The sequence below is a fragment of the Microtus ochrogaster genome, unplaced genomic scaffold (genome assembly GCF_000317375.1).
Source record: "Microtus ochrogaster isolate Prairie Vole_2 unplaced genomic scaffold, MicOch1.0 UNK19, whole genome shotgun sequence".
Lineage (NCBI taxonomy): Eukaryota > Metazoa > Chordata > Mammalia > Rodentia > Cricetidae > Microtus > Microtus ochrogaster.
In genome coordinates this window covers 5,614,584-5,630,276 of record NW_004949117.1, presented here as the reverse complement: position 1 = coordinate 5,630,276, position 15,693 = coordinate 5,614,584, and positions in this window count along the sequence as shown.

The following is a 15,693-nucleotide window of genomic DNA, read 5'->3' as shown; positions in this document are numbered from 1 at the left end:
ATCTATCTATCTATCTATCTATCTATCTATCTATCTATCTATCTATCTATCTATCTTCTATCATCTATCATCTATCTATCTGTCTGTCTGTCTGTCTGTCTATCTATCTATCTATCTATCATCTATCTATCTATCTATCTATCTATCATCTATCATCTATAGCCATTGGCTGTCGTTGCTGAGCTTGTACCATGAGCCATGCATTACTTTGGGCTCCTGCTCTAGAATTCCAGACTGAGTGGAAAGAAGAAGCTGGGGGGGGGGGGGGAGGCGTGTACCAGTACTTATGTGCCTCCTACGGTCAGGGAATGCCACTGACCTCTTCATGTTCCTGCCACCGCACCTTCCCACCATGGTGACCCATCCCCTTTTAAACCCTGAGCGCATGTGAGCCTCCTTCCCTTGAGTTGCTGTTGTCAGGTGTTTGGTCACAAGAAGAAACGTACCTAGTATCGTGTCACGTGCCTGTCCAGGAAATCCAGCCCGTAGACCCAGACTTTTTCAGATCCAGCCACACAGGTCTAGCTGAAGATACCATTGTCCAAAATAGTTGTCTGTGGTGATGCTGTAGATGGTCTGGGTTTGTTGCCAGTTGCGGTGGTCCATAGCTGTTGATCCCCGAAATGCAGCTAACGTGATAGGAACAGACGTTTGACTTAATATAGTTAGTTACCCGTGGCTCGTGGCCTTAAGGAGGCTGTGTCTGGTACCGAGCCCTTTATCCTGTGTGTTCTCACACACCCGTGGCTCGTGGCCTTACGGAGGCCGTGTCTGGTACCGAGCCCTTTATCTAGTGCTGCCACATGGCCTGTGCCCATTGCCCTTCTTCCTTCTTGAAGTCCCTATAACTAGAAGAACTAGCCTCTCTGTGCCTTGATCACCAGATGGGATTTCCCAACACTAAGAAACAGAAAGAGTGGCTGTCTGAGTCACTGACGTGCCTTGGATTGCTCCCGGCAGCACTCCCTTTATCACAAAAAGCACCGCCTGCATTCTGTGCCTCCCTGTGCATGAGGATAAGTGGTTGCAGCACTAAAGACCAAAAGCTGTTTCTGGTGGGAAATATTGAATCAGCAGAATTGAAAACACAGCTGTGTGCTTCTGATGGGAGCATCATTTCCCGTCAGGCAGTGCCTACTTAGCGGTTGTTTTGTGCAGGGAGGGCCCTGCACCGGCTCTCGGGAAGCATCAAGGAGATGCTTGCTCTGCACGGGTCCCTGAACTGCATTATTTGTCTACACTGAGGATTTGCGGTTTCCAGAATGCTGAGCAGGTGTGGCTGGCCTCTTGTGAGAAGCACAGAGGCCCTCAGGAAGAGGCGTCTGTCTAGGAAAGGGGTCTTGTTTCATGAGTGGTGTGCAGGTGAGGGCCTTGTCACTTCCTCGACAGAGGAACTGCCATGCCCAGTAGCAGGTTGGGGCTGAGGCGCTAAGAGTCACCATGCATATGCAGCCTGGAGCTGCCGTCTGGCCCTTTGTACCTGCTATGTGGACATTAGGGACATACCCCCGTCCCTGGGGCTGCCGTCTGGCCCTTCGTACCTGTATGTGGGACATTAGATTATAGACAATTGTTAGCCTCCATTTGTGGCTGCTGGGAACCGAACCAGGTCTTCTGCAAGAAAAAGTGCCCATAAGCACGGAGCCAGCAATCTCCTCAGCAAACTTTATGTCTCAGTTCTTTTTCCATTGCTGTGATAAAATACCACAAGCAAGACAACTTACAAAAGGAAGGATTTATTTTCATTTAGCTTTTTAAGATTTATTTGTTTTATGTATATGGTGCTCTATCTGCATGTACTCTTGCACACCAGAAGAGGGCATCCAATCCCATTAGAGATGGTGGGGAACCCCCACTTGTTTGCTGGGAATTGAACTCAGGACCTCCGGAAGAGTGGGCTGCTCTTAGCCACTGAGCCACCTCTCCATCCCTGGAAAGGTCTGTTGAACTAACAGTTCCAGAGGGTTAGAGTCCACGCTTCATGATGGGAAGCGTGGCAGCAAACACCCGCACAATAGCAAGAACAGCCGAGAACACACATCTCAAAATGCAAACAGGAGACAGCAAATTTGAAATGGTGCAAGTCTTCAAGCTCTCAAAACCCACCCCACATATGTCCTCCAGCAAGGCCATACCTCCTCGGCCTGCCTGCCCAGACAGGGCCACCATCTGGGAACCAAGTATTCAAATGCCTAAGAATAGGGGGCGGGAGCATCTCATTCAAACCAACACACTTTATTACCAGTGTTTAGTAACTGTTCAGTCATTTCAAGTAGTCACTGGCTCTGTAGCCCCCGTAGTCATACAGTACTCTCAATAACAGCCAGCGTAGGACCACAGGCGGCTTTCTGTTTGCTTGTTTCATGACAGGAGGTGATACTGTCTGTCTTTTTTCTGTTCTTTTTCAAGACAGTGTCTGATCTCTCTTTGTAGCCCTGGCTGTCTGGAATTCACTCTGTAGACCAAGATGGCCTCAAACTCACAGAGATCCTCCTGCTTCTGCCTCTCGAGTGCTGGGATTAAAGACTGCCCCACCGCTCCCCGTGAGATTAATTTTTTGACAGTTCTGTGGGGGAGGGGCTGGAGAGATGACTGACACTGTCTGTCTTTGGGATTTTTCCAGTGTGTTTGTTTCTCGCCTCCACTTTCTCCAGTGGGAAGAGCTGTCTTTGCTCTGAACTGTCCCAGCACTGTGCTGAGAGACGAGAATGATGACCACTACCTACTCCCCAAAAAGACTACTTACAGAAACTCCGTCCTTGCTTGGCTCTTACTGCGCAAACGAGGCATTTGCTCGGACAGCAGTGCAGAATCCTCACCTTCTTCCAGGAGCAGGGCAGAGTCTAAGGCGAGACGGGGCCCTTGAAAACCTGGATTGAGAGCCCGAGAAGTGTTAGCTGTCCTTCGGAGTCTGAGCCTGTGTAATTAGGGCTACCCTGAAAGGAAACGTACGCTTCTCTGTAGCCAGATTCTGGCTGGCCATGTGCTCTCACGTCGGTTACAGCTCTTATCTCCACAGCCAGGCTCTCAGCTCCAGTGGCTTCTGACCACCAGAGTTAGTTCCTGAGGTCACCGTATGGTGCAGGGTGCTGTCCACACCCCTTCACTATCCCTCACTGGAAGGGAGTAGGCAGCAAGATGTATTTGTCTGGCTTCTTTTTAAAAATGTCAGTGATTATTCATGTGTCTTACGTTTGTTTGTTTCCTAGCTACCTGATACCCCCATCCTGTACTTTGTGATTTATGTGATGAAAATTATACTATATTCTTCTATCTTGCTTCCTTTCTAGCTAATCTGATTTTCTGTTCCTCCTCCTCCTCTTCCTATTCCTTCTTTTTTTACTATAATCTAAAGAAATCCCTGTGGCTGTGTTTTTAAGGCAGGGCGGGGTGGGGGGATGGAACGAGGCTGTGGTGCCATGCCTGGCTTATGCTGTGCTGGCGTTTGAACCCAGGACTTCATGGATGGTCAGCAAGCATGCTCCCATCTGAGCTGTATCTCCAGTTACATTTTGCTGTGGTCTTTTTTCTTTGCCTTTTTCATCTGAGAACCGTTTTCCCAGCCAACTCTTCAGGGGCTTCCCTGTGGGGACGAGGGGAAGACATCTCTGTCCTTGAGAAGAGCAGTAAAACAGCGTACAAGGGTTAGTGGAGACAGCACAGAGCGGGGCAGGGGATGGCAGTCAGGGTTTGTTTTTTCTTTTTCTTTTTCTTTCTTTTTTTTTTAATCTCATGCAGGGTGTTTTACCTGCATGTGTATCATGTACATGCAGTGACCGTGGAGGCCAGAAGAGGGCGTATGACCCAATGGGACTGGAGTCAGAGTTGTAAACTGTCATGTGGGTGCTGGGACTCAAACCTAGAACCTCTGCCAGGGCAGCCAGTGCTCCTCACCCCTGAGCCTTCTGTCCCGCTTTCAAGCGGGTTTACTCTTAACCAAGGTGTCAGCACCTAGGAGGAGAGGTGAGGCAAAGGAGCCAAGAAAGGGGGCAGTAGGGAAACCTGGAGCAGGAACACCCACTCTGCGACAGGAATAGAAATAGTTGGCATTGGTGTGGCCGCGTGGAGGAGCAGGGGCAGGCAGATGCCAGAGGGTCCTGCCTCAGACAACAGGAGCTTAGGGAAACACTTTTAGGGTGATTTCCTCTGGACCCCAGCTGGCGGAAGTCTGTGGGTGCCATCAGCACGTGCTCATGAGCATTCTGTGCAGCATGCTAGCGTATGTGACACTCATGAGAAGGAATTTGTAGAAACCCCTGGAATTCTCCTCCTCCTCCTCCTCCTCCTCCTCCTCTTCCTCCTCCTCCTTTTTCTTCCCCCACCCTTGGAACTCACCTGTAGACCAGGCTGGCCTTGAACTCAAAAATCCTCCTACCTCTGCCCTTCCTAGTGCCGGGATTTAAAGTGTGTGCCATCACCGCCCAGCTAGCAAAATGGTTTTAAAAAAATCTTTTTACTTCATTTAAATTTTAATTTTAGTCAGTAGGATTTGCATTTTAGGAAATAGGTTTTTTATAATCCAAACTCATGTTTTTTACAATATTTTTTAATTTTTGAGATTATAATTAAAAAACTCTCCCATAATTTTTAAGCCTCATTTGAAACTCAGATCTTCCTCATTTGTTTCCAGCCCCTAGTATTTTCCTTTCCTCAAATGCAGCAGTGTTGAGTAAGGGCTGAATATACTGTATGCACACACTCAGCCACTGCAGATAGAAGGAAACCAAAACGGGCACTAAACCTTGTCCAAATGGCATTAATTGGCATTAAAATCTTCATAGTAAATCCAGACACTGTGGTGCACACCTGTAATCCCTTGGGGACTGAGGCAGAAGGATTTTGTTTGAGGCCAGCTTGGACTACACCAAATTGAGAGCTGTCATGTGGTGGATGCTTGTCTGGCATGGCGGGAGCTGGGGTGGGAGTGGTAAGTGTGTGTGTGTGTGTGTGAGTGTGTATGTGAGTGTGTGAGTGTGTGCGTGCGTGTGTGAGTGTGTGTATGTGTGTGTGTGTGCATGTGTGTGTGCATGTGTGTGTGTGTGCACACACGTGTGCATGTGTGTACGCACACTCATAGAACCAGAGCTACATTTTGTCACCTGATCTAGCCTCAAAAAATTCTGGGCTGATAGGAGTCAAGGACACCCATCCTCACCCTGTCTTCAGCCAGTGGTCATAGAGTTGGTAATTGTACCATGTCAGTCTGTCTTTCACTGCCTGTGGTGTGGTGTTCTGGTTAGAGGTGCCCACCAGCTCGCTGCTCGTCAACCATACACAGAACCATGATTTCCTGAACAGAAGCCTGAGCACAAAGCTCCTCACATGGAAGGGGCATCTGCTGGGTGCCTACTATGTGCTGGGTGCCCACTGTGTGCTGGGTGCCCACTATCTGTTGGCCCTTGTCAGCTACAGGAGATACAAAGAAAATAAAAGCAATTCTGATTCTGGAGACATCCCTGCCCTTTTCTTTAGCAATATAAGAAGGTTCAAAATATGGCTCTTCCTTCAGCTCAGCCCTGTGGAGCCTTTCCTTGTACATGAAAATGTCTGTGTCCTGGTCCATCCAGAGGAGAGGGAAGGTAGACGCTCCCTTCTCTACTGGTTAGGGATACTGGTGATCATCTAGACAACATAACATCTCAGAGAGAACAGCAGGGGGTTCCAGGTCACAGATGTCGAGGGGAGGAAGCTCCGCCCTTCCACCTCCTCTGTTTCTGTAGGAGTGCAGGTCTGAGCTCTGCAAACCCATCTGAGCAGACCCATCTCTGCCCCGCCCTTGCCAACGCCCTGGGCCTAGGTCCAATCCCTTTGCCGGTTGTAAGTAGACTTGACTTTGAAGGATGGAGGCTGGGCGTGGTTCCCAGGCACTTTCTCAGAGAAGGGTGGAGAGGAAAGGGGCTCTCTGTCATGGATAACTGTGTTTTTACCCAGGTGCCGCAAGTCCTCTGACACTCCCAGCACAGAGGTCATCTCCCTGTGGGAGGATAGAGCGTCCTCCAAAGGCACGTCCTGTTCTCCACAGGCTCTTAACCCTGGAGAGGCAGGTGTTCTCATGTTCCTAGTGCTGGTGTGCTTAGTGGATGCAGTAACCAACCCACCTGAGCCTCGTCAGGGATCCTTTGAGAAGGGGCTCAGGAGTTTGCAGATGGAATGAATCAGGCATCCAGACTCCACCACACCAAACTAAAAACATCAAAACCCATAGGTCAGGCTTTTCAACGGTAGGGGGCTCTGTTCACCCATATGATAAAGGGGAATTTTTTTTTCCACTACAGACATTCTATGGTACCTTGATTTTTAAAATTGCTTAGGGATAGAATAGCACATATTAAGTTTAACAGATATTTAAGTAATAACTAAACTTTAAATTATGCTTTGAAAAATAAAACTACCTAAGGCTGGTAGTACATACATACATACATACATATACAAGAGGCTCTGGCTTCAGACCCAGTACACCCCTACACAAAAGCCATTACAGAAAATTCTTAAAACGTGAGATCAAATCTGCCGCTTGCAGTGTCTGACCCACGCCAGCCACGTGGCCGGGGTAATTATCATAAATTCACGGTAGCAGCTCCGGCATTTGCAGATGGTTTGCTAAGTGTCACCCTGAGCTTCCTTCACCATCTCATTCAATCTTCAGAGCAGCCCCGTGGTGATTGTGGTGGCAGGAAATTGAGGATGGAGGCAGTCACCACCCGCGGTCACACCAGTCCTCTGCCGTCTGCCTGGCTCCAAAGTTGAGACCTTAACCACCGGCCCTACCACCCCCACCGTGTGGCAAATTACTTTTCCTTCTGGACGCTCAGCGGTGGCCTGGAAAGCAGCCAAGCCTTCCTGGGGAAGCTCTCATTTAGAACTTGGAAGAGTAGGGAGTGATGATTACTCGTGTTCTGAAAAAAAGTTGGGGGCAGGAAGGAGCATTTTAGTTTTTGCTGAAGTCTGGGGGAGCACTATAGTTTGTGCTAAAGTCTGGGGGAGCACTATAGTTTGTGCTGAAGTCTGCGGGAGCACTGTAGCTTGTTCCGAAGTCTGCAGTTGAATGCAAGGCCACCAAACCATTTCAGCCACAGCTGTTTTACCATTGGCGGCATTTTGGGGAGATGTTCTTACTTTCAGGCCCGAGAGCCTTATTCTCTCTTTGTCAGTTCAGGGCAAGGCCAGGCAGAAGGAAACTTAGATTCTTTGCTTAGCTGAGGGTCAAATCTATAGCTTTCTAGAATCCCTTGGGAAGTAGAGATATTTGTGAGGCCTCCCCAGAACTCAGGTTGGATGGGTCAAGTGTTGCACAGGTGGACAGCAGCATATGGTCTGGGCATCGCAAAGGGAAGGTTTTCTGTGGAGGATGTCAGCATTTCCCTCTGAGAGAAGCTTGGCGTGCCACCCAGGGAGGGCGGCTCTGCACGGGGATATTTTTGAGACTGATGCAGAATCCTCAGCAGTGACGTTGCTGTGACTCAGCCCGTGGGTGGAAGTGATTGAAATAATGACGGGATCAGCATCTCCCTCCTCCCACAATGTCACACATCACCGAGTGCGTGCTCGCGGGCCCGGGACCACTGACTCAGCGAGTCTGCACGGTGTTGAAGAGGATTCGGGGAGCACAGGTGGGCCACGGGCTGTCCCTCTAAACCACGCGAACCATTTCGCACGTGGGGAGCAATGTTTCTCTCGTCCTCAGAAACAAGCACAGAAAAACAAGGGTGGAAAAAGGTCACCTTGTCCATCTATCCTCCAGTTTTAAAGCAGCCCCCTAGGAGTTAAGTGCAGCGTAATTAAAGCCACCATTATCAGGAAGAGGCCACTTGAGTTAATTAGAAAGGGAAGCCACCCAATTGCAGTTAAAAACATGTAGGAATTGGTAGCATTTCTGAGAGCAAGAAGCTGCAGTGGCTGAATAGAGAGCCATTATAGACGTCTGTTCCGACGGAACAACGGGAGAATCAGTTCAGCTAAGGAGTGCAGGTCACCGCCCTGCTTGGAGCTAATGAGTGACCAGAACAGTGCCTGTCACCAAGGCAGTCTTGTGTCCTCCCTAACCCCCGTGCCTTCAGAGGTAAGGGGTCAGTTGAGGACTCTGCTGGGGCCTGTGAAGGATCGCAGTGACCCCAGCAACAGCTAGCGTGGGAGGAAGTGAAGGGTGGCTGCCTAGGAGCTGCCTCCTCATGCATAAACATGAGTTTGAGGTAGGATAGAGATGCCAGGGATGGCTACGGTGCTCCTTGTGACCTGGAAGCTGCCATGGTCAGAGGCTTCAGCTCCACACCCCACCCGTGTCAGTCTGAGGCTCCCGGTGCAGGCCTGAGCCCAGAGGTTTGCTTTATGAGTATTGTATTGGGCAGCATTCATACGCTGGGGCATGGCTCGGTGTGCTTGAGGCCCTGGATTCAACCCCCAGAACCACCATGCAGTGAACGAACAAACCGCTGTCGACTGTAAGGACACATATGGATCGAATAAGGTCTGGATCTTGTTGAGAACAAGCCCTGGGTTAGTGGCCGAGATCTGTGACACCAGCATGTGGGAGGCTGGCAAGGGCCCCCAAGGTCCAGGCCAGAGAGCCAGACTTCTCTCCCCTTTTCCTTTCCCTTCTGTCTCTCTTAGCTCTCACTTTAGGAAACCCGAAGCTGTAAATTCCTGCTTCTTAGCATCGTACACAAATCCTCTTGGAGAGTCCACTTCCACTGTTTGCTCTGTGACCTGGAAATGTCTCTCAAGCTGGCAGAGGCCAGGAAACGGTGTCAGGTCCCTTGGGAGTTACACACAATTGTGAGCGGCCCAACATGGGTGCTGGGAATCAAAGCTAGGTCCTCTGAAGAGCAGCCAGTGCTCTTAACTGCAGAGCACCTCTGCTGTTCCACATTCCTGTAGTAATTATGCAAAAAAGTCTGTCTGTCTTCCCAGATGTCTTTTGCTCACTATGCATCCCAGGCTGGTCTTGCCCTCATGGTCCTTTTGCCTCCACTTCCATTTTATAGCTACGTATCACCATGCCTACCTTAATTTTCTTTTCTAGACAGTGTCTCACTATGTATTACTGGCTGAAACTCCTTCGTAAACCAGGCTGGCCTCACACTCACAGAGATCTTCCTGCCTCTGCCTTCTGAGCGCTGGAATTAGAGGTGTGCGCCACCGTACCCCACACTTGCTATGTTTTTTTTGTTTGTTTGTTTGTTTTTGGTTTTGTTTTTTTTTTTATTTTGAGACAGGGTTTCTCCATAGCTTTTGGTTCCTGTCCTGGAACTAGCTCTTGTAGACCAGGCTGGCCTTGAACTCACAGAGATCCGCCTGCCTCTGCTTCCCAAGTGCTGGGATTAAAGGCGTGCACCACCACTACCCGGCTTGCTACGTTCTTAAAAGTCCAGTCTGCTCCACTCTTGGGTGTGTGTGTTCAGCAGGAGGTCACGATCATGTGTCCTCAGAAGGATGTTGAGATCATGCTCACAGCAGTTCGTTCCTGGTAGCACAAACCTGGAAACAACCCCAGCACGCTCACTGAGAGGAGACTGGATGAATGAATTGTACATCCACATAACAGAATACTGCTCCGTCATTGAAACAAGTCAGCAACATGTGAGATTGCATTAGTAACTCTCAAAAACAGTGTGTTGCTCTAAAGAAGCCAGACACAAAGACTACACACTGTGATCTATAATGGAAAATTAATCTCCAGGAGAGGAAGTGCTTGATGGCCAGCTGCCTGCAGCGGGAACAGGGAGGGGCCTTTGCAAGATGCAGGTATGCTCTATGTTTGTGTTGCACCGTGGGTGCACATGTGTGTAGGTGTGCAGAGGCCAGAGGTCAACCCAGAGTGTTGTGCCTCAGTCGGTACCTACCGTGTTTTGTTTGCTTAATATTTTAAGAAATTTATTTTATGTGTGTGGATGTTTTGCCTACATGGACATATGTGAATAACTGGGGCCCAAAGAGCTCAAAAAAGAGTGTCAGATCCCATCCAACTGGAGTTGCAGGTGACTGTGAGCCACCATGTGGGTGCTGGGCATTGAGGCTGTGCCCTCTGCAAGAGCAACAATTGCTTTACACCACTGAGCCATCTCTTCAGCTCCTATTGTTTATTTCTTGAGACAAAACCTGAAGGTCATAGCATATGCTGGGCTAATTGGCCTCTCCATCCTGGGGTTATAAGCACGGCCGCCATACCCAGCTTTTTAGTGTGGGTTCTGGGGACCAGACTCGGGTCCTTGGGTGTGCAGGCAGTTCATTGACTGAACTAGCCCTGCTCCCATCTTTATGGCCTGTCTTGATTGGTAGAGTGGAGAGCGCTCTGTGTGTATGGAGAGTGGTTGGAAGGTATTAGCCGTGTAGAGCGAAGTTAAACTTGAACTGTGCACAGAACTGGACATCTTTGTCCATCCGTGGTGCCATGCTGGAAGACCAGGTACCTTGTCAACCATGGACATTTAGTTCTTGGCATTCTGGAGTCTGGAGCCCAACCAGGTGCCAGCATGCCAGGGTCCGGTGAAGGGTCTTTTGACAACTTTCCTCTGTATCCTTACTGATGAAGGCAGGGGTGGGAGGGCAGCCAGTCTCTGGGCTCTTTTATCAAGGTGTGGGTACTATTCGCAAGGACTCTGCAGTGTGACCTAATCACATCCAATGACCCCACCTTCACCATGGGGCTTAGGTTTTGGTGGGAAACAGAAATAGTCAGTCTCCAGCAGTGGGTATAACTGATTGACTATAAAGTTGACTATGAAGTAAACTTAAGTAAAGTTTATTCTAAGGAGTAATAACACATTTTCCTTTAACTAATCTTGAAAGAAAAAAATGTGTTTTTGTTCTCCGAGGTGAGCTCTGGTTCACATGGTGGCATCAGGACAGATGCTCCAGCGTGTGTGGGGTATACCCAGAGCAGAGCTCGCCCCAGGGTCACCCCAATCCATCCCTGGTCTTTGTGAAGATGCAGGCATAGGTTGGTTCATGAGAAGCACAGCAATCGCCGGCTTCACCCAGCTCCCTGGGGAAAGCCTTCACTCTCAGAGTCATGTGCAGCCCACAGTCATGGGTCTGCGTGAGTCACGATCATCTGTCTGCAGGGCGGAAACTCCGTGATTCACTCATGTCAAAGCTGATGGAAATATTAAGGGGTCTCTTCCTCAGGGGGAAAATAAAAAACCCTGTCTTTAAATGTGTCGCTTCTTTGAAGACATGCCACATCAGCTCACTGTGGAAGCGTTGATTCGCTTAGAAGAAATGCTTGTCAGGATTTTGTATTTGGTTAAGGACAAAAAAGTTCTTCTTGGCAAAGACAGTGAGGGCTTAGGAAAAGCAGCAGATTCTTGTCAGTGTTTGTGAAGTGTGGAGAAAAACCTGCTTCTTTTCTGGCGCAAGAGCCCCGGCTCCTGCTTCTAAGGTTGGTGGCAGGGTTATATTTACGACCAGCTGGGCAGTGGCTAGTTCACTCACCTCCACCATAGGACAGGCAGGGCTAAAGAACCTGAATTATCGTTCATGTAATTAAGGAGTCCAAAGTCGGTAGATATCAGGATGGGATCTAAGAGGTATTGAAAGAGGGTTGTGCTAAGCTTGCAGGGAGTAGTTCGGTGTACCGAGTCAAGGGCGGTGCATGGCTTTTGTGTATTCGATGATTGACAGCTATCCCCATTCCCTCCCTGTGGGGAAGGGTTTCATTCCTTTTAACTGTTTCAGATACCCCAATATTATGTGTATCACCATGCTCCAAAGTACCTTCCTAACCCTACAATTTCCTTGACCAGTGTAACACTTGAAGATAGTTTAAGAAAATGTATGTTAACCCAAGTCATATGGTCCGATAAATGGCAATGATAAGAATATCATATCACATTGCATTTTCCAGAAAATTGCCATAATGTTTTTCTCTCCAGACACGTTCTTTCAGAGCCTTGCTGCTCTCTCATCAAGAGGTGGAGCCTCCATCCCCGCCCCTTGAGCCTAGTTGGAGGGAAGGGATGCTGGTGCTCATGAAAGATGATGGTCCTGCCTGTCATCCCTCCTTTGGAGGAGAGAGAGAGAGAGAGAGAGAGAGAGAGAGAGAGAGAGAGAGAGAGAGCGCGCGCAGGAGCCCTGCCATCAGTCAGCAGAGGCTTTCCAGGCTGAGTGTGAGTCCCAGCTATGAACTTTTGGGTAGCTCTTTCTCTGGTCATCATGTGGGTACAACTTTGAGAAGGGGCAGGGGAGAGGGAAGGCGGTATTGAAAGAGAGCCACATAGCACTAGGCAATAGTGCATTGCTATTATTATTTGAGACCACCAAGTTTGGAACCAACTTGCTATGCAATAACAGTGAAGATGATGTATGTGTGTGTGTATATTTATATATACATATATTTATGTATACACACATACACTTAAATGCTTTGTGGAGATTGCCTCATTTAATTTTAATTACCTCATAAGCATCTGTACTCACTATAAGAGAAGTAATCTCTCCAGGGTCATATGGCTGTGAACCCGAGATTTCAGATCAGACAAGCTCTCTAACACCCAAAGGCTCAACCACCGAGCCCAGATCCCACAGCATCCCTGTCTTCTGCCGGGTCACAGCATGTTCTCTGAGTCATGTTTTTATTGCTCTGTCTCCCAGCAGCAGAAAAGCACAGAGTGAGCAGAAGAGGATCCAGCGAGCCCTCATGCCTCTATAACCCATGCCTTATCCCTTTAGTTCTAACACCGCGAGTTACTCATAAAAGTTCTGCACAGGTGGTGGGTGTGGGTGGAAGCATGTTATCTCATATTGGTCATCATGTGTGGTCATACGTGATCGCTGAGGATGAGTTTAGAGGGAGCTAGGAAGCTTTCCTCTTGAAAGACTTTTTGTGTTGCTGTTAGCTAGCAAATAAAGAAAAGGGTTTCACTCTGGGGTTTTCACGCACATGTGTCTTTATACTTTGTTCTTCTTCATCCGTACCGCTGCCTCCTGTCTGCCTCTCCCCTTTGCTGGAAGGTTTTCATGACAGCTGAGGCAGGGAGAGGAAGAAAGCAGAGCAGGTGAGGAGAGGAGCCGTGCAAACAGGACTGTCAGACGCTCAGGAGGAACACCGTGTTGCTGAGATTGGAGGACAGAGGCAAGCCTTCATCCCTACCATTGAAGATCCGCATTGGAGGAGGGGCAGGCAGGATGGCTCAGTAGGTAGAGGCTGCCAAGCTGGAAGCCTGAATTTGATTCCCCAGGACCCGCGTGATGGAAGGAGAGAGCCAACTCCTGCGTTGTTCTCTGACCTCTGGATGCATTGGGGCACGTGCTCTCTACCCTGCCGCACCCCAAAAGTCACACTGGCAGGCTGCAACAAGGCAGGCCCTTCACTGAATATGGGCATGGCATTCCTGTCACTCATTCCAGATGAATGGAGCTGTACAGAGTGCTGGATGGAGGCAGGCACTCCTCCACAGGCTGGGATATTGGAGGACACTTCCTGAGGAAGCAACAGCAGAATTGTGGCTTAAAGGAATGATGGAGGAAGGTCATTGGTTAATTAAATAAAGAAGCTGCTTGCCCTGATAGGTTAAAACATAGGTGGGAGGAGTAAACAGAACAGAATGCTGGGAGGAAGAGGAAGTGAGCTCAGAGACTGGACAGCTCTCCTCTCGGGGGCAGATGCCTCAGAGAGACACGATGCTCCACTCTTGCGGGCAGAGGCGAGAGCTCTGCTCTCTGAGGCACACGCGATGAAGCTCCGAACCAGGATGGACGTAGGCTAGAATCTCCCTGGTAAGCCACCTTGTGGGCTATAGCAGATTATTAGAGATGGGCTAGTCCAGGTGCGAGAGTTAGCCTAGAAGAGGCTAGATAGAAATGGGCCAAGCAGTGATTAAAAGAATACAGTGTCCGTGTGATTATTTTGGGGCATAAGCTAGCCAAGCGGCTGGGGCAGCCGGAGACACAGCCCCGCCGCTCCTATTATTACAAAGGAAAATGGTGAACCAGGCCAGCAGGAGGTGGGGCCTCTAACAGAGCAGCCTAGGTCAGCAGGAGGTGAAGCCTCTAACAGAGCTCCGTAACTTACAAAAGCCTGGAGTGTTTAGCGCTGGAGGGCAGAGGGCTGGTTAGAGTACTGAGGGCGAGCCTGGCCTGGAGGTGGCAGAGGACTCTGGGAGCTGTCTCCTGAGTGATGGGGCGCTGTGACAAGTCCTCCGCCTCTTGTCACTTCTCTTACCTGGTAGAATAACAGGGTTTCTGTTGTCAGCACCAATCCTGAAGCTAGGCCACACATTTCTTCAAAGTAGGAATCTTTTTTTTTTCTTTCTATTGTTGTTTTTTTTTTTTCCAAACAGGGTTTCTCTGTGTAGTCCTGGCCGTCGTGGAACTCACTCTGTAGACCAAGTTGGCCTCGAACTCAGGGATCCCCTTGCCTCTGCTCACGAGTGGGATATTAAAGGCGTGAGCCACCACCGCCCGTCCAAACAAGAAATCTTGAAATGAACATTTTCATCTCTTTTTCTCTCTTGTGCTAAGTAAGGTCGGCTGGGTAGGGTGCCCGGGACCGGATGCGGAGGTAAGACTTACTGGTCCACCCTCCGTGTGCTCAGTCTGCAGAGAGTTGGGGAGGGGCAGACACACTCCACATAGTGACAAAATGACACACCGCCCATACCATGTGAGCCCTGAAGACCTCCATGAGGCTGAAAGAGGCCCCTATTTCCTAGTGAGGTCCTCCCGCCATCAGTGTCCCAGTATAGCGCATTGCTCTCTTGTGTGTGCTGATGCCAGCGTGAACAAGCCTACTGAGAGGCCAGTTATATGAAAGTACAGCAGATACAATTAATGCATGATACACGGTGCTTGAGAAAAAACGACTACATTACTATATGGCATACGTGTTTGCTCTGTGATCTATTGATTAAGTTTGTTCTTGGATAATTTCACACACACACATATGTACACACACACACACACACACACACTGCATTCCGATAACCTCCTACCCCCTCTTATTTCCCTCCCACCTCTGTTCCCTCCCCCTTTCCATGAGTCCCTTCCCCATGTTCGCATTATTTTATTTTGTTTTGTTGCTCACTGATTTCCACTAGGTCCTTTTTCCTAGTTTAGAACTGCTCACTGGAGCCAGGTGGGCCCTCTTTCAGCTTTTAGGAAGGGAACAGAGTTGAAGCCAGAGGTAACGTGTGCTTTGGCTGTCAATATGACCCTTGCTATTTCATCTGTTTTATTATTTATTTGTGTTTCTGTGTAGGTGTCTATGAGTACATGCAGTGTGTGTGAGAGCTCCCAGGGCCTAGAAGAGGACATGGGATTCCCTGGCTCTGGAAGCACAGGTGATTGTGAGCTGCCTGGCATAGGTGCTGGGAATAGAACTCAGGTGCTGGGCAAGAGCAGTGAGTGCCCTTAACCCCCGGGCCACGCCTCCATCCCCGTGTTAATTCTCATTTGAAGACCGTTTCTATGTAGGCAACCTTCACAGCAAGTTTTATTGTGCTGAAATTCTTGACTCTTGTCTGGTGAGAGCTTAGCCAGACTCTGGACCTTCCCTTAACTGCCCCCTGCCTCAAATGAACAGAAGACACCATGAGGTCTTATCATAAGAGAGAAATTAAGGATTCAATACAAACACAAGTCTCAAATGTATGTGTTCTTATGTGTTTGTGTGTCTGTTTTTGTGTCTCTCTGTGTATCTATGTATGCCCCTGTGTTTGTATTTGTGTCTTTGTCTCTCTCTGTATGTGTCTTTATATG